The 20,067-nt window shown below is 40.5% G+C and overlaps 1 protein-coding gene across 6 annotated transcripts in view; it reads right to left on the reverse strand.

The window, feature by feature from the left end:
- LOC310892987 (uncharacterized protein) overlaps positions 1-20,067 on the reverse strand; it is a 592,327-nt gene that overhangs the window by 114,510 nt on the left and 457,750 nt on the right. For 5 of the 6 annotated variants that reach the window (XR_014578609.1, XR_014578610.1, XR_014578611.1 and 2 more), the window contains one exon: positions 1,584-1,770. The gene's annotated coding sequence lies outside the window, so the exon portion shown is untranslated. Of the gene's footprint in view, positions 1-1,285; positions 1,303-1,583; positions 1,771-20,067 lie in introns of those variants that run through there. The other variant, XR_014578613.1, reaches the window with a different exon arrangement.

Consider the following 20,067-nt stretch of genomic DNA (forward strand, 5'->3'; position numbering starts at 1 on the left):
ACCCAGGCAGAAAGCAAGAGGGATTTTGATAGATGGTGGTAGACGCACCGTTTTGGAGACAGAGCCTCTGCTGAGCAGAGGAACAGGGAAAGCTGGGGGGAGTGCTGTGGGAGCACTTCACACAGCGCCCTGCATGCTCCTTCCTGCCAGCCTGCCGCTGCTGCACCTCCTCTAAGTACAGCCTGGCTACTGAGGCTCTGTAATTTTTCAGTTACGAATCTTGCAGGCAGATATAGACATTTGGTGCTGGTTGTTGTACTTGTTAGCATACACGGCTGGGTATTTTTCACTCTTAGGCAAAAAAGTGTCTCTGACTTTACTGAGGTTAGGGTTTCATCCACAGAGCCTGACAGTTCACTACAAGACAAGCACAAGACCTAGGCAACGCTCAGCGTGGCTGTCTCCCCACTAACCAAGCACTGCTCTTGATACAGGACCTTTTAACTCTTTCATCAGAATGACTCACTCTTTAATGCTTGCAGGTATCTCCCTCTAAATCTGACTTTCATTTCCTTACTGCCTGCGTGCCCATATAGTTCCTGCAACTCAGCCTGACCGCTGGCCGCAAAGGCAAAATGCTCTAAATACTGCTGCTGTGTAGACAGGGAGCAACTGAGGAGAACAGACAAGCCTTATCTATCGTCTTTAGGCAGAAGGACACCAATAGTGGTACACGCAGGGTTTTTCTCCAAGGCATAAAGAGAACCACGAATTAACTCGCAACATAGCCAGTGCTTGCAAAGCTATCTCGCATTTCAACATCGCTCTGCTCTCCACACACAGACAAGAGAGTCACACTCCCTAAAAAGTCCATGCTCAAAGGAGTTGGTGGAACTGGTAGTCTTTATAGGAAGGCACAGACATTCTGCTTTGATCCAAACAGAAAACATAACACTGGGGTGACTAGGTGACTGTCTAAACCTGAAGAGAAGTTACAACCAACTTATAAGTCATGACTGTGTTACCTGCTTGAAAGGGTGAAAGCACGTTCAACAAGTCAGGCACAGCGATTTAACAATCTTCCAACTTTAAAATGTCTGACACCGGGGATGTGATGGCCTATTTTGTTGTCAATTGTTTGTCCTCAAGACTATGCAAATTCAGCTTGAAAATTTCTTTCTTACAGCCATTTAATTTACACCATCCATTACCCCTGCCTGCATGATTGACATTTACCATATGATGTCTGGTTAGTAGCACTGGCAGCTGGGAGCCAGGAGACCTGGTATCTATATCTGATGTTACTATCTTTGGTAAGTCGCTTCATCTCTTCTATTGCATTCAGTTAATCACGGTCATCATCTGCAATTGAGCAGTTTGAAGGGACTCTATTATTACGGCTGTTACACCCAATACAACAAGGCTTGAATTATGTTCAGGGGACACAGCAGTACAAGACTGAATTATTAGGTAGTGAGTCTAACCTAAAGCATCAGGCAAATACAGTCACAGAGTTGAATGTCACAGTCCAGGCCTTTTTGTTTGTTTGTTTTGTTTCATTTTTCCCCACTCAGTCAACAGTCTAGATAAGCAAAACATTTGTTACCTATACAAAAAAAAAAAAAAAAAAGTGCCTCACCCACCTTGCTGCAGAAATGGAGGTGATTCATTTTGCCCCTTCTTTGATCATTATCCAGAGTATGGCATTTTCATGGGCCTGATCCAAAGTCTGGTGAGGCTATCTGGGGGCTTTTCCTTCTTGTGGATTCCTTTCCATGTAGCAAAGCATTCTTTGCATTCTTCTAGGGTTCTCCCAGCTCACTGTTGAAGCTGTTGGAAAACAAGTAGCAAAGTTATAAGGTAAATATGCTGGACCATCATTTTCCCCCTCTTGATACCTCCAAAAGGTATCCAGCGATACCTATGGTGTTCCTAAGAAAAATTAAGATGCTGATTTAATAAGGATAAAGAAACTAATTCAGGAAACGTGAAAACTAGCCCATGCAGTTTCTCTTGTGTGGAATAGCCAGAATTTTATTACAGCTTGAAATGGTTAAACAGAAGTTTTACATCCTTCAGCCATTAGCACAAAAAGTCCTAAGAGAAACTATAGGAAATCTTACAGGATTGTTTGTATCAGAGGCATCAGATATGTTTCTAGCTCTCTTTTTACTGTTCAAGTTTTAGAGATGTTTTGGATAGTAACATCCTAACATTTGAAACTGAAATGAAACTTGATGTATTCACGGCATCACTGAATTTATTTGAGAGGGGCAGAGGAGAGAAAAAATAAGGTAGAAAAATATTCCAGGTCCTCTAAATCCTTGTGCCTTTTGGTTGCTAATCCAAATGCACTGTTCCTCCATTGCCCTGGTCCCAGGATTACTGATGTGCAAGTGGTCTCTAAAGTCTCTGTCTCACGTGTGTAAATACACTGCCCAAAGTGACGAGCCATCACGGTGAGGAGATGCTGGGCTACCCCACCTCCCTGGACCAAGGACACTCTCACCTCACCCTGGCTTTTAGCAGTCCTGAAGCAAATGCACTCTGCAGTCCCTCATTTGCCTTCCAGTTCTCAAAGCACAGTGCGCTTTCAGAGAACTTGGTGTTGCAGAAGGTGGGTATACATCACTGAAAGGAACCTCATTTCACAGCTATTTTCTTGCAACCTTAATGCTAAATTCTCAGACGATTTTGGCCTGTTGTATTTCTGTAGCAAGCATAACTTAATTATTTGGCCAATTACAGTATCAGGGAGTGTAACAACCATTACATGAATGGGTGTTGAATCAGCACATTTTCCACTCCATAGTAATCAACAGGAAAGAGAGGGGAAAATGTATTAACTGAGAAAAATCTAATAAACATAATGCTACCTACAGATATGTGCTATTTAATCCCATGAATGGATTTTAGGATTCTGCTCACGTGGTAATATCAGATACCATCTTACTGAGGGAAACAGTGACTTCAATGTGCGAGTCCAACATCAAGAAAATATTTAATGTCTGTATACAAACAAAATGTCGTCCTTGGTGATTCTCAAATGCTGAGCAAAATAATATTCAGGCACTGACACATTTTAGGCTAGATCCAAGAGGAAAATGCTGCTATTGACTTCAGTGTGAGTTTCCAGCCAAGTCTGTGAGCAGGACACAACACATTCATCTGTCTGTAGAGACCTCCCTCAGGAGGGGCTAGATCTGGAGTAGGATGCTAGCCACGAAGAGAATAAGGATCTCATTTCATGAGTTTAATTAAAACGTATCTGCCACACTTATTCTGCTTGACAAGTCCAAGGGCTGATAATGTGCCAAATAAATACATACATACATAAATAAAAATCACATGTTTCAGTTCAGAGAAGCATGAATAATGAATTAGTCAGGAACTGTGCTGGAACACAAGAGGAGGTAAAATAACATGGCAGGTTTGATTTTCCTCCATATGCCTCACTTTTTTTCTGGGTAGGGACAGACCAGGGGATACTTAAGCTTTTAGAAAATAAATTAATAAACTAAAAAAATAAAAATAAAAAAAAGTCAAAACCACTAAGCTTCTGTTCAAGTGGCAAATATTTGTACTGAATCTGAAGGAATAGTGCTCCACAAGTGTTAAATGTCTTTCCATTATTATCAGTTGTTACAGCTACATGCGATATTGATTATGTTAATAATCAGGATAACATTTTGAAGAGGAAGTATTAGATTTTCTAATAGTGATTAGTACATTGACTTTGATTGGCTATATAATTACAAGTTAAGGTGATATTTGATTCTTTAACATGGCATTTTATAAGTCAATGACCACTTAGGAAATCGTCTGGCCCAAGTTTGAACATTCACACTTGTAAAGTACACATTTTTGAAACACAAAATTCTGTTATTAACATTTATGAAATAGGATCCTCAAGAAGAACATTTCTGCACACCTGTTATTGGAACCGAGGGCCACAGCATGCATTCAAGTCTAAACACTTCTTAAAACAATACCCACATTTATTGTGACCTCCTCTAACATCTGAATACATATTTAAGCTGAATTTATTATTATTGTTCCTTCAATACGGGAAAAGATACCTTAAGAGCCATGTATCATGTAGTCCTTACCCAGAGCCTACTGAAGTAAGTGGAAAGAGTCCTTTTATTCAGGTACTTAATGCAAATCCTAAATTGAACACTTTGAAAAGTTAAATTTTAAATCATTTTGGGTTAGCTCCTCATCTTAACATCAGCAATTCAAAATAAGAGCTGACTAGAGTATTAATCAGAGATTTTTACTGCTGCTGGAAGTATCCACCTGTACAAGATAACATTAGATATAGTCGGGCTATAATTTCTGACATTTTTGTGAACTACACCTGGATTGCACACTTGTTTTTCTCATGAAAAATGGCTGACGCAAGTAAGATTTCAAGATATATCAACTTCAGGAATTTATATTTAGTACTGATAAACCAGTGGAGCCCTGTTTTTGGTGTTTATAAAAGACAAGAAAAATAAAGATCAGCTGTCACAATGCATGCACCACCTATTTCACATACCTGCAGCTAGCTCTGTAGGGGCAGGTTGAACAAGATTTTTGTCTCTTTTATACATAGATACATCAGACATCCCAGGAAGTATAAGACGACTTAAAAAAAAAAAAATCTAACCATATTTTCAAAACAATAACTGTATGACGCTAACTCACTGAGACTCCTCATTATAAACTAAAAGATGGCTATGCGGAATGCATCTCACTTTTTCAGAATGCACTGTTGTGTTCTACCTGCAGTTACTCCATCCTCTCAACCCCATTTAGCAGGAAGACAACTGTTTTCATAGCCCAGATTCACACCATGAAGTTTTAACAACTGGTGTAGGGGTCCCAACAGACAAATTTAAGGGAATGGTAAAATTTCTCTTCTCAACCTGATTATATCTCCTTCCTTTAACAGCACAAGGCCTGAGGAAGCACACGGTTATCAATACAACACTGTGTAGATGCTGTACTCTGTCCTAGGAGCCCTCTACAAAGAGTCACATGGAGCATTTGTATCCATGACGGTGACAAAGCCAAACAGGATTTTTAACTCCTCAATTCCAGTGACTCAGACTACAGACACCCACACACATTTCCTGAGTCTTTTGGAAATGCCTCCTGCTTTGGTGGTGGCTAATTATCCACAGGGACCAACTCTTCAGCTCTATGCTCTTGGATAAATGCAAGGTCTATGTGGACAAGAGGCTGTTTCAGCTCCCCTTCCAAGGCCATCCAGGGAAGCAAGGACATCAGTTCTGGTGTTGTAAGGAGCATAGACACCAGCAGCTATGAGGGAGAGGAAGGTGGGACCTTGGTGAAATGGAACTACACAACTTCTGGAGACCATCAATAACCACCCTGATTTGGGAGCGGTTCCTCCTCTTTGGTGTCATCTCCCCCTTCATGCTGAGTAGCATTACAAATGTGGGAGTAGGATGGAAGAGTCTCTGGTGAACAGGAAGCAAAGAGGAAACTGAAATACACTGGGCTGAAACTTGCCAGCAAATGAGGACGGGGAAGGCACTTAGGTAAAATCCTACACTTTTAACATCTTTTCCCATATACGACATATAAATTTGTCCTCTCTCATATCCTCTTTAAAAACAGCACTCCTTTGTGCAGTTGAGAAATAAAGGCAAGAAGATTGGAGTACATATTTTATTTGAAAAACTTATACTGCTAGAGCCTGAGCAAGACATCTAGAGCTTTCACTGTTGTAAAACAGTAATATACAAGGAATGTTTTTTATAAATTAATAAAATAATGATCTAGGTCCCTGAGCAGAACAAAATAAATGATAGAAGGACATAAAGGTATATATTTCTTGAAAAACTCACTAGTGACTTTAGCCTGAGATCTTGCTTTCTACTTTTTTTTTTTTTTGAAAGTCCCCAGTACTCATGTCTGAAAAACACAAAACTAAGTTCAAGACTAACAACCCACATCCCTCCTCCAAACAGACCACGCTGTTGCAGAGGATATTAAGGGGAATGCTTATGAGATAAACTTATTTCATAAAGAATTACTTTTGTCTGATATGCTTTCTTAGCAAAAAAAGAAGAACCTTCTCTCCTTGTACAGCATTTCTGGATCACTGCAACATCATCTCTTTCTAAGCTGGTCTTAACACGGTTTGCCAGGAGATACTCATCAGTCTTTAGCTGCTCCATTGCACGTCAATAAAAACATAACCATGACCACATGTAAACAAACTGGCTCAGCGGGCAGCTTGCACTTCTCCAGTGGTGCAAGAGCAGCTAATGGGCAACTCTCAAACCCATAGATTCTCTTCTTTGCTAGGATTGACTTTTTTTTTAAAGATTTTTTTTTTCACATGCTAAAAATGTGTGATAAAGTTCAGCATAAACGCATGAGAACCAGTAGATATTTTGTACCACCTTTTTCCTTCCTTTTGACATGACCAACACCATCCTAAATATTTGAGGTATGTACGCAATACAAGTACTAAAAATAAGCAGCAGTCAAGCACATGTTAAGGCAGAGTAGTAAAGTGATATTTTCCTCAGCTTCAGCACTCCTCAGTGACTCTGCTTGGTGCTTTCCTGTTGAAAACCAACAGATGACTCTTTGTTTCACTCTCCCATCACCTTAGTTACACCAAATACTCTGTAATACATGGCAAGAAGTAATACCACGAGAACTGCTGGCCTCAGAGAGGACCAGACAAGTCAATCTGCTGACAGTGTACAGGAACAATCCCGGGCTTCAGACAGCCCTATTGCTCTGCGAGGAGCCCCAGGCTCACAGCAGGGCAGCTGGCTCCTGCTTCAGGGGGACAGCGTGGACATGGAGCACACCAAGCCTGGCTTTCCCTGCTCAGCACTGGCCTACAGAGGCTCTTGAGCCCTCTCTCTCACACCCTGCTGTCACCAAATACTCACTGCTGGCCTTCCTCTGTAACAACCACCACGCTGAAACACAGTCCTCTCACTACAACATGTACCTCACAGTGGAAGACATAAGAGAAAAAGAACTAAATTATGCCTCAAGACTGCAGAAGTACCACACAGCAGCGGCCTGCTCTGGAGGGCTGGGGAAAACTCCCTACTGTCCATCCTCCTGGTTGCTGCCAGGTCTTCCACATGGTTTTGGTTTACATCACAGTGTGCTTTCACACTTTATTTATCAGACTTAGAGGTGCTGCTTTGTGCTAGAGGGCTTGTCAGGGAGCTGGCTCCATCACCTCTACCACCCATAAGATGCTCTCATGCAACATCTACTTTCTCTTCTGGAAAAATCCCATCAGGTCCACTGCAACAGAATTAGTTGATTAAATTACTCTAGCTCCAGGAAAATTATGTAGCATAGTTATAAACAGACCCCAGACATGAGAAGTATCTGCTACGTGCTGGAGTTTTTAAGTAGCAATGGAAACAAAATGCGGAAAGCTGTTCCCACCGACCCATGCTGTTCTCTGGTGCCTCACAGTAAAACCACAGAAAAGCACGTCCTGCAGGACACAATGCAGGGGAGAAGTTTGGGGAACGCTTGTGCTGTAGGACCACAGCTCACCAACTAGCCAGGTGACTGCACGAAGTAAGACAGCGCATCAGTTCAAGCTGCAAAATTTGTGTTTTCTGAGCACATGGCGGAGTCAGCTGTTGCACACTGATAAAATTTGCAAGAGCAATCTTTCCAGTGTAAACATAACCTCACTCACACTCATGTAATCGGTCCCACAGCCCTCCTCTCTGCTGGATGGAAAAGCCATCACTGTGAAGTGGGAAAACATGACAAGAGTCAGACAAAATGTGTGAGCATTTACTAATAAAATGATAGAGGAATTGGATAACTCATAAGCATGGTAACACATTTACTCAGTTTGGCCGAAGCCCTGCTAATGTTTGGGATTTTATCTCACAAAAATGTATACAACTCATATCAAGAATTTCCCTCCCAGATCTCTTTTGACTAAACAGGGTTTTTCAAAAGCATTTTCTGGCACTGCACTAAGCTCTGCTTCCATCAGAACCACTGGAACACTGATATGAGGAAAGCTGGGCCAAAATACCACCCACAAAGTTTTATTTACTAAGCGCAGGGTGCTAACACTGGTATCCGCAGCCCTGTGAAATCGCAGCTCCTGTGGTGTGTCCCTGGAACAGCGAACTCAGGACTTTCCAGCAATACAGAGCCTCAGATAGGAAGGAATCTGTTCCAACTCAGCACAAATTCTCTTTATACGAATGACTTCTCATCAAATCCTACAACTAAATGCTTAGGTAAGGGTATCAATATTACACTAATGCATTAGGGAACCAAAAGTAAAGGAATCAGAGAAATCAAACACCAGCAAAAAAAATAAAATAAAAGAACAATAAAGCCTGGACATGCTTCGCATTCTTTTCTGAATATGAAGCATTTTCTGTTCCAGCAGCAGCCAGCTCTGCAGCTCAGCGTGCAAGTCCTCTTTGTGAAATCTCGGTGAGACAGGACTATCAGAATCAAGGAGGAGAGATAACACATAAAAATGGAATTCAGCAAACAAATAAAAACCTAAAGGACTAAACTTAGTTCAGCCCAGCAGACCTTACTAACGAGGCACATCTTATCTCTATAGTATTAATAAAAGCACAGAAAGACAACTTATTCCTTTGCAGCACACGCTGAAATCACTCAAAATGAACTGTGGTTTGGTAGGAGATAGATCTATTGTGGGCCATAATTACACACGAAGAAAATGGATATATCTAACATGAAAGCTTTCTACACTGAACTAAAATGCAATAGCAAAGATAATTACTTTGATCCTTAAGTCTTCTCCACAAAGACAAAATCTTGCCAAGCTGGAAGTTGATTCTGCAATTTTTAAGGTCTTAAGATAGCTTATTTTCTTCTGCTACCCCCCACCAGCAGATTGAGACAAAATATGTCCCAGATTTTTAAAACAAATTACTTAAGGGTAGATGTCCATTCAAAAATAACACTTTATTTTATTTTTCTCTTTTCCTTTTCTCTCTTCTTCACTGCTGATGTTACAAGTAACACTTGTTAGATAGAATTGGAAAATAGTAGAGGAGAAAAACACAACAACACATTTCTGTGTTCCCCCAAGTTATGTTTACCTTTGTTAAGATCTTGTACAATTAATTGCCAGAGGTTTTTCATCATGGGCATTTTAATATGATTGAAATTGAATAAAATAATAAAAACAGTAATAGTCTTTTTCTTTGTTTCCTATACTGAAATCAATTAGTTATTTTCTTCTGTTGGATATAGGAAGCTCTGGTGCTGCAGCAAAGGAAAAGAGTTTTTTATTTAATTTAGTGGTCAACAAGGGCTGATTTTGAATAGTGCACATGGGGCCAGCCCAGGTCTGGGAACCAAGGCATTTTCTGAGCGCCCTGAAGCTCTGAAGAGACAGTGCTTACCAGTTCTTCACCCACACCAAGTCACATACTAGGTGATTAGATGCATTTCCTGAAATGTACAGCCAGGAAGCAACTCACGCTTGAGAACACAGGCATAAATTACTCCAGGTAAGCCACACACAGTATGTCAGCAACTCCACAGGGTTTCCCTTCACGCATCTTCCACCCTGCCACAACCCACGGCAAAGGTTCATTTATCCTTTTGTCCCTGCAATTTATGAAGCACATATGCTTCAAGGGCTGTCCCTGGAATGACATCCACAGACCTGGCAGAAATATTGTCATGCATAACGTCCTTTCTCCTCAATATTATGGGCTTTCACATAGGACTTACTTTCTTAGCACTCACCTAATACAGGCTTTTATTGTCAGGAATTAATGCATTGGCACGGAAGAGAAGAATAACTTCAGCTCTATATGTTTCTTTATTTACATCCATTTCTTTAGCAAGAACACAATATTCCCATTTGAAAGCAACAAGAAAGAAGGTTTTGAGGTAATGACTTCTTCAAGTATAATATTTTGAAAGCATTGCAGAAGTACTCAGCAGTTCTAAGGAGATATGAGTAATATTCTGACTGTCCTACACTCACATGTTTCATTGGTGAGCTGCTGCAGCATGATCATGACAAACAAAGGCTTCTGCCCCATTTTATGGACAGATAAGCAAAGACAAAGCAAAGAACAAGATGCAGGTCTTCAAATTCAAGTTTGCACTTCAATGCTAAAAGTGAAGCGTGCTTTCCTTTAATGACACACAGCAATAAAACGTGGCTCTTAATTGCAGGCGTGTTGTCCCAGACCCAAAGACTTTGACTGTTAAAGATTATGTTAAAATCATACATAACAACTTCAAGGGAATCATCTCTCTGATATTTCTTCTGCTTAGGGAATGCCTAGAGATAAAGAAGTCTCAAAAGTTTTGCTCTTTTATTATACCAAAGTTGCAACCAACTCAGTGTTTAACACCAATTTTATGGTTCTAAATCGCTGGTTTACATTTCTCAAATAAAGTGAGATTCCATTTTATATTTCTGCAGATGAGTCAAGAATCAGTCCCAGACAATATTTTTGAGCATCTGAAATAGTTATGTTGAGAGCTGGTCAAACGTTTTTTGTTTGTTCGTTTGTTTGTTTTTTTCTTCTTATTATTTTTTAGGGTTTTTTTGTAAGTTTTCCATTGCTTGTTTTAATAAGATGATTTTTTTTAACTATTTCTTTTTTTATGTGCCTAAAAAGGGTATTTTTTTTTTCCACAAAGAATCTGTTTTTATCTACTTTTAGTTGCTGTCCTGTTAGAAACATACATTTGTTTGCAAGAAATGCAAACTTCTTCAGCTTATGGAATATATACAGAGGCAGTTCCTACCATGATAGAGTCCTGAAGTCAACTGGATTATACTTTAATAGAAACAATGAAAAACAGCACTGCCACAACAGTCAAATCTCAGCCTAAGAGGGACAGACACTGTAAGTTTTTATTGCCTTTTTCTTGTTATTCCATCCATTTCATTCAGACTACGTTACTGAGCCCAGTCATAACAAGTAAATGATGGAGGTCTTTTGTAGGATTTTTTTACTTTTTCCCTAGCTGCTGGCCTCACAGGACCCTGTGATGCCCTTTTTTTTTTTTTTTTGGCTTTTCCCCTGTAACACCATGTATCCTGTCACTTTTGATTCAAACTGGCCTATCGTAATAGCATTAGTTCAAACATAGGTTGCTTGGCACGAGTCAATGCTTTACATCATCTTGCACAGAAATTTCATTGCAAGTGCAATGCAACATTCATTGCTACAGAAACAAACAAATAACAATGTTTAATCACCAGGGCAAGTCACTTAACAGCAGGGACTTTCGGAAGAACAGGAGTGTTTTGTGAACTGGAAGTGGCCGTGCAGAAATGGCATTAGCAGAGTGAAGTTTAATGGGAAATATGGCAGCTCAGGATTAAAGGGCGGGCAAAGGTGAAACTACTTCAGCATGAGCTTCTGCTTTTTGCTCAGCAGATTTGACTAGGCAAGCCTGAACTGTTTGCAAATACCTGTTGTCCTGCATCCAGCAAAACAGATTAATTTTATTTCCCAATATTTTATTTTGCCCACAAATACATCACTTCTTCCTGTACCCCTGGAGTCTAAAATGAAACCCCCCAGCAGCTGTCTGGGGACTGCTGCTCTCCACCTTCACCAGGGGTTATGACATTGCCTTTAAAAAAAAAAAACACCAACATATTGATTATTTCAGCATTGGCACAGTGAAGGGTGCTCCTGCAAATTTTAAGTAACTAATTAACACTCAAGGGAAAAGGAATATAGGGTGACAAGGAACAGAAGTCTATGAGCATGCTTCTTACTGAATGGGAAGTTTTAATCAGCCATTTTCTCCCCATGGTCCACATTCGGTACAGACATTCACAAATCCCCACTTCCACCTGTCTGCTGGCTAGTTCCTCTTTGTTGAGCTTCAACGTTTATGTTCCCACAGTGCTACAGAAATGGATGTTCCTCCATCCAGCTCTAGATCTCTGTCTGCCTCTCAAGCTTTCTTCTGAAAAAACAAACCACCGCTCCTCATATTGTGAAGTCAGATAGGCTGAAGAGGATGAAACACGTCTAGCAGTCCTATTCTGATCCTTTCTGCTTGCCAGAAAATAAATAAATAAATAAAATAATAACAGTTTCATTGGGGAATATTTGACCATATGCTACTTAACTGCGAGCTGCTACTAGAGCACCATAATGGGCCCAAAGACTGAAGCAATCTTCCTGCTCTCATTATAGTTTCTGCACATGGTTAGGGACACACGAGGAACCTGGGAGAGGAAAGCAAAGGCGCCACTCTCCAGGGATGTCAATCAGCTCTTAAATTTGAAATTGCAAAACATTCCTTTGAGCCAGACAGTAATAACGCTTACCCCACACTCAAAATTGCAGACAAACCTGTCCATAATCAGATAACATAAAGACTCTGGCAGATGGCTGGTGACGTCTGTACCTGCCTCCTTCCCCCGTACGTGGCCAATTCATTGTGGTTTACAAGTGTCTGGGAAGGCAGCCCCCGGGAAGCAGATCTGCTTGGCACCCCCGGGCCAGCTGTACACCTTGCAGCAGCAAGCAAGACCCACGGGGTAAAGCGCAGAAGCGATTATTGGAAGAGCCAGGATGCTGCTCCTTGCCACACAGATCACTCACGTGCACTGCACAACTTGACAGGTGCTGGTTGTGTAAGTTAATACTTCAGGTATTTTTTTTTTTTTTTAATCTTACTGAAAACCTTGTATTTTTAACTTTTCTTTTTCCCTGGGTTGGTGAATAAAGAAGGTTCTGCAATGGAAATAACTCTGACAACCTTGCTGCAATTATACTGAAATTACTGAAACAAATAAAACCTCTGCAAATCTTTTCTCACTTTCAAAGGCCAGAAAACATACTGATATTTATAGGTGTTGTCAAGGAACTACAATTCGTACCGGTACACTGAACACGAATAAAACCCGATGTTAACAAGCAGCGTCTGTCCATCTGATTTGTTCTAGTGGCCACGTTAAAGCAGCAGTGCATTTGAGCTGGTGAGGTTATTAATTGGAAATGAGTAGAAATACACAGCTTAAAACACTTTTGACTAATACAAACCTGGATAAATCTGAGTTGGCACATTTATTAATGCCCAGAATCATACTATGACTCAAAGAATGATTACCCAGGGCCTTTGACAGGTCGAAGACAGATGAGCTGATATGGCAGCCTATTGCTGCATCTGTCGAGAGATAACTTCAGTTTGGCGGGTGTTTGTTTAATGCTTGTGTAAATTTCCAGACTGATAGCCCTGAAATATGAAGCTTCATCTTCAAAACTGGGCACAGCTTGGGTCCATTTTCACAACATGCCTTAAACAAGTCTCAGGGCTTAGTGCTAAGAACAGGACAGGGAAGTGTCTCACTACTTATTCAGTCATCAGTCTACTGAGTTATTTCTTTGCAATGTAAAAGGTAGAAAAATACCCAGGACATGCTTCACATGTTATATTTGCTGTGTTTATGTTATATTCAATACACAAAACTGGTAACTTAGAAAGTATCTTACAACCTTTACAAGCAGCACACCTGTATTTGGTTTACATTGTACTTGGCCCTGAAGAATTAAGTACCCCTAGAAGGATATCTCAGTGAAAATTTTCAGGAGAAAGGGCAAAAAGCAAACTCTCCAAAAAAGAGAGAAGTGGTTGTTTCTCCCCCTTCTTTCTTCCCTCCTTGCAAAGGGAATTAGTGTGCAACTAGCTTCAAATTGAAGTAAGCTTTGCAAATTCACATTTGAGCACTAGCCTGATCCAGGAAAGTCTAAATTAACTGATTAAGCCTATTTTTTGAACTAGAGCAAACCAGATCTGGACACTTTTATATCCCTTCGTCTTTTTAAGACTATCATTTCTCCCTCATCTTCTATATAATCCTAATCTTATTTTTTTATTCAGCCAGAGAGCATACTTGTCTTGTTCAAACTGCATCTGCAGGAGAAGCTCCCTTGGTTCATTGGGGAACAACTCATCATGAAACACCACCATTTTCAGACGACCTGAAAACTCTTTCTATGCCCAAGAGATGAGTCTTTAAAATGTAATAGCAAGCTATGAGTATTGACGTGTCAAAAAAGGCCACAAAGGAATGAACCCTGCAGACCTCCATGCTGCAGAGAACTTTCTCCTTTGCCCGTTCTCAGCACAGCTTGGAGTGGCGGATCAATTAAATCAACCAGACAGCCAAACAGCTACCTGTGTGCTGAGCAAGAGCTACGTTACTGACTTTTAACAACTCTCTGCCTGCCAGGGCTCCTTTCTGTTCGCAGCAGTGAGAACTGGCTCAGGGCTGCGCTGATCGAGCCGCCACTTGCTGCATTTTTACTGAAGGGAAGGAATCAGAGCATCCTGAGGGAAGGGAAATTTGGCTTTTTGTAGAAACAGAGAGTAAAAGAGGAAAAAGGAAAAAGCTATATGACAAAAGGGCCTTGAAAATTCCAGCCAGCATCTGAATTTTGCATACCATCCTCCAGCTTAAGAAGCATGTGTGACTCAACCATAAGTAAGAGAACTGCAGCTGAGCTCTTGACAGAGCCGTAATAGAAAGAGAAACATAGCACGGACAGGGGGCATTAATGAATATGTTCTTATATTATTCACTGCTTTCTTGAATTCTTATTAGGAAATTAATAAACACATATGGTTTGCAGAACAAATCCAGGCACTAGGAACTTTCCAGAGTACTTTTATTTTTTATGTGTATATATATATATATATATTATTTATTACTAATGGTAATTATGCCTACAGGTGAAGTAACAGCTGAGTGACTCAAGTTACCCTGCTGTTTAATTTAATCAAGAGAGTCATGAATTCTGTGAATTCTTTAACAAGGTCTTTTAGAAAAAGGACTAAGATAATTTCCCCTATTATTGGGATACAAAGAACACAATGAATTCATTTCATAACACTTAATATAGAGCAAGAGTTTTTGAGGAGAAAAAGAGTAAAGGAGAGGGAATGAATAAAGCCACTTGAAGGTATGTTGATTTTCTGTCTGGAAATCTGTGGCATGTTCTCAAATCAGTGCCACAATCTACAGGGCTTATAGATGTTACAAATTAGTCAAAACAATTGTGATTGAATTTAACAGAAAAAAAAAAAAACACACTTGATTGCTACTTGTTTCTAAAGCACAGAATAAACATCAGGAGGGGTCAAAACCACAGCTACCAACATGAAATCATAAGAAGCTAGGCTCAGATTACATTATTTTTGCTGTTCCAAAGCCTGAGGCTTGCGGAACACATATTTGCAAAACGTGGGAATCAGAAGAAGCAGGGAGATCTATCGATCTTTAGTGTATTCTCTGTCTTCTCTGATTTCCCGAAGTATGGGAAATTTGAGACTAGATAATGATTTGAGAGCTTAGACCAAACCTGGTATTTAATAAACTCTGGCAGCTTTCAAGCACCTTACTTCTTGAGCAATGATGTGCCTAAAGATAATGGTCTAGAATAATCCATGTTTAATCGATTAAACAACTCAATGCTACTACCAGGTTCTTTGATTTATGAAAATATTGAGAGTTAACATACCAGATCCACTCTCAGACCAGGAGTAGCAACCCCTCCTGACCATAACGAATCTCTTCACTGTTTGTTTTCTCATCATCCACTGCTCAGGACTTAAGGTTAATGGAGAAAATATAAGGAAAGAGACAAACAAAAACAGTCTTCAGCCTGTCTCCTGCAGTGAGCAGCACAAAGCAATAATCTTCGCAACCCACAGAAACGCTCTCGGATGATTGATGACTCTCTCTATTATAGAGGAGCCTGGGGGAATCCCCAGTTTCTGGCAGCACTGTACATAGGAGCATGGCCTATCTCTCACTCAGCATGAGCGCAGCCACTCCTCCTGATGCTGGCTATTTTAGACATGGTGGAGAAGTCAGCATCTATGCATAACCTACAAAATAACCCCTCTGCCTTGGTACTTGGTTGCACAACAGCTCAAATGCATGCTATATGGCTCTGGTTCCCTCACTGCCCAAACCTGAGCTGTTCAGGGATCCTGCCCTACATTCAGCTGCGTTCTTGGAGAGAGGCATGACAGAAAGGCAAAGACTACCTGCCTACAGTCACACAGCAGGTCAGTAGCACACATTAAAAATAGAATCATTGTATACACGAGACCTTTCCTTCAGAGTCAAGCCCAACCTAGAAAATTAAAGAATTAACATGTGTGAGACCTTTTGACTCAAGAGCTCACATTTGGAAATTTGTTACGTTAAGGGCTAATTAAGGTCAATCGCACAATACCCTGTGTACAGAGGTCCATTAAGTCATTCACCCTCAGAAGGCGCGGGGTTGGTTCCCACAGGACACTTGCCAGTATTTTGTCCAAAGCACTTTCAGAAGTCACAAGCAATATGAAGGTTTTAGCAGTTCCTTTGCAGATGCTTCAGGTTCTTTCCACCTGAAAACTTTTTTTTTTTTAATCTAAACCTATTTCCATTTAAGTTTCATCTGCCCATGCCTTTTGAACATGCTTGGGTGCACTGAACTAAATTTCTTTCATTCTTACATTTGCACACAGCAAACATTTATAGTCCATTGCAATGTCTTTTCTCCTTAGTCATTAAATAATCTAATGTATCACCAGGCAGTCATTCTACTGTTTTCTCTGATTTCTTTCCTTCCAGTCCCAATATTTGCTGCTTCCTACTGAAATCCCTCCCATTTGTTTCTCTCTTTGGTAACACAATGACCTAAATGAATTCAAAAGGCAAAATTCAGTACTCAGTGTGAAACGCACTATTACTTTTTCCTTTCCCTCCTTCTCCCCATTTTTATACCCTTCTGAAAGATCAGCTCACTTTTAGGCATCTTAGTAAAATAACAAGGTGTGTTTAGCATCCAGTCTAACCCTTAACACTTACACAAGATTGAAAGGGCTGAGTTCCCAGGAAAAAATAAAGAAATCTGGCCCTTCATTTATGCACCTGAGGATAAAGTTGGGCTCTTTTGAAAAACCTGAACCACCACCATGGGACCTGGGCAGTGGGCAGCACAGCGCCAGTGGAAGCAATCTGAGGTCCAGCATCCATTGTCACCTTTGTTCTGAGCAGTAACAGGGGTTATGTTGCTGCAAGGAACCCACAAGCTATTGGGGTGCAAGGAAGCTAGATGTACTGCTTTTTCCATTATCAGGTGAAACTAAAATGACAACATTGGCCAGAACGTGCCAGGGGCGTTGGGAGCATCATCCCTTCCTCCTTCCTTTCCACTCAAGGAAAGCTTCTGCAACTCAACCTGCTGCTGGTTGATGTGCTAATGGTGCCAGCTACTGCCTGCCCCTTTTCAGACGGGACATGAAGTGGGGTTTCAGCAGGGGGACCTCACTCCCTCCTGGCACAAAGCACAGTTTGTAGGCCACGCACGCTAAACACGCAGGAGTATAGCATCTGCTATATTTCTGCAGACAGGAAATATATACTTCGGGAATCAAAGTATCAAGACAGCATTTACAAAAAAGCTATTAAACAAAAGCTCAGGGTCTGCTGATTCCCCCATGCTCCTGCTAGACAAAAAGCAACATCCTCCACAAGGCAGAACCCATTGGGGGTCCCTTGGTCCTGCAAAAACAACAGCTACTCAGAGGCACGTCTGCAAGCCTCACCCGTGGGAAGGACCCGAGGGAGCTTCTCTTCCAAAACCAACGTTAAGGGGGAGGGGGGGGGGGTGAAACTCTCTTTCAAGTGTCATGGTGTTAATTTTGCTCTTTTGAGTATGGAGACGGGTCTGTCTGGTTCTGTCTTCAGGAGTGTCTGAAATGAAGCTTGACATAACTGCTCACTGCATCTTGCATCTGTATAACCTTGTTTTAAAATACCAGTACTTTCCAAAGGAAAGGAAAACATCCTTTGCTGCTTGGAATTTTCCATGGTTACACTTTGCCCAGAGGTGATATGTCCCTCGGAAGAAACTTTCATCATTATATAATACTTTCAAATTCTGTTGTTTGTATCTACCAAGGCAGACAAATAAATGGAGAGACAAATAAATGAAAGAATAGCCTGAGATTTTTATCAGTGTGTACAGCCAGGATGACTCAATGATCAAGACAACTGCTCTGGAAAGTTTTAGACTTCTGTTAATTGAGCATTGCTGAAATTCCAGGATGACTGGGGGGTCATCCTCAAATCTTTCTCACTAAGGAAAAATCTAATTTTATTAAGAGGGTGTGAATGGAAATACCTATAGGGAATGTCATGTCTAAATTTTAGATCCTGTCAAATTGTGCTTTCCAAAAGAGCTAAGTGTTTGAATAACCTCTTGAGAATATGATTTCTGTCAACATTAAAAAATATGCACAAATATTAGTAGTTTAAAATCCACGACTTTGAATCACACTGTTAATCTTTAAATACAATACAATGTAGTTGTAAACCACTGTTATCCAGATTGCCACTTCACTGAATACTTGAATCCCTAAGACCCACGCACCTTTTTTTGAAAGTATGCTTACTCATCCCAGAAGCAGCTCGAAACTCAGTCTCCTCACTGCTATAAAATCTTGGACATCAAGTGTTTTTAGTGTTATTGCATAATTCCTGCATACATGGATATAATAGCATAATTTATGATACAAACAAGAACTCGTATCTGCACTGAACCTACATGTACACATAGCCTTTAAAGAGTTGGGGGTCTGGTTCATCAAGATTAACAAGACAGTCTTGTCATAAACGTATTTTTATTGTGAGGCAGTTTGTGTGTAGACAAATTAATTATTGGCTTAAGCAATAAAATTCCCACAACAGTAAAGACTGGCCCAACCAACCCATTTGTCACTTGATTAACCTGCTGAAACTCAAGACACCTGTTCCAAACTAACAGACTTTTAAAGAATAAGTATCAGAGGACTTGACACCGTGCCACCATCTTGGCATCATATTTCACTTAAGACAACCTTCCCCCCTTCCCCTCCACCCCCCCCCCAAAAATGCCTTTCATTTTGTGTGACAGATATATTTGCCTGAAGCTGTTAACAAGAAGAATGTAGAACACCTTTTCAGAAGGCAAAATTTCTACTAAAGATATGATCTCAGGAAAAAGAAAAAATGTAGAAAGTGTACTGATTATCCATATCCAGAGGCTAAGAGGATAAATCCCTTTGTTATTGATCTGCTTAGGTTAGGAATTCAGGAATTGCACGTGTGCCTTTGCATGTCTGTGCTTTGCTAGTTTATATTGAGCTTCTTTTGTGACACAGATGAAAAGGTAAGTTTTAAGGGTCTATCTTAAATTTATTTTTTTAATCTTACTGTTGCAGATGCCTAAGAGTTGTGACAACCGAGGTGTCAACAGTCTGCAAGCATCTTCCAAAGCATGACTGTTAGTTTTGGTTTTGTAGTTTCAAAAATAATATTATAAGCCTGTGTCACAGGATTTAGAGCATTACCCATCTGCTCTGGTGGTTCAGCTTGCTTATCTACTGAGATCAAATTCTTAACTGAGGAAATTTCAAATAAAATTAACCTTCTCATTCTCTGGTATACCAGTTAGCAATCACTTTTCTCCCCACCAGCTTGGGAGAACTTGTGATGTGTTGTTATCATACAGGGCTTGCTCCGCGCTGCCTACAAAGTAGAAATTGTAGGAAGAAAAATGCAGGAAGACATCTGCACAAGCCCTTCAGCAGCAGTGTTCTAGCAGATCTGCTGCAAGTAAAGAGACATTCTGAATTACAAAGGAGCAATGCTTTATGCTACTACATTAATAATTCTACGTAAATTATGTAATAAAAATCCTTGTTTATACACCAACGGATGATCATCTCTGAGCCTGGTAGCAGCAGGTACAGCTTACAAGTAATCCTGAAGAGCTCACACCAAAAGGGAACACAAAACAACTGGCTCCAAGACTTGGCACTCTGCACTGCACTCCTCCACAGGTAGATATCCCAACATCACTCACTGATTTCTTACTTCTGGCATGCAGTGTTTGCACCTGACTTTTGCTCAAAGGAAATTCAACTTTCATGACAGCATGTTGACAGGCAGTGAGATGAAACTCCTCTGTTTAGCCATGCAGAGGTGCATCATGGATAACCCCACACATGGTTACATACATCATCCCAACTTCAAGGAAATACCTACCAGGCTGCAAAGATAACTGCCTCCAATATTCAGCC

Source organism: Anser anser (assembly GCF_964211835.1).
Source record: "Anser anser genome assembly, chromosome: 1".
NCBI lineage: Eukaryota > Metazoa > Chordata > Aves > Anseriformes > Anatidae > Anser > Anser anser.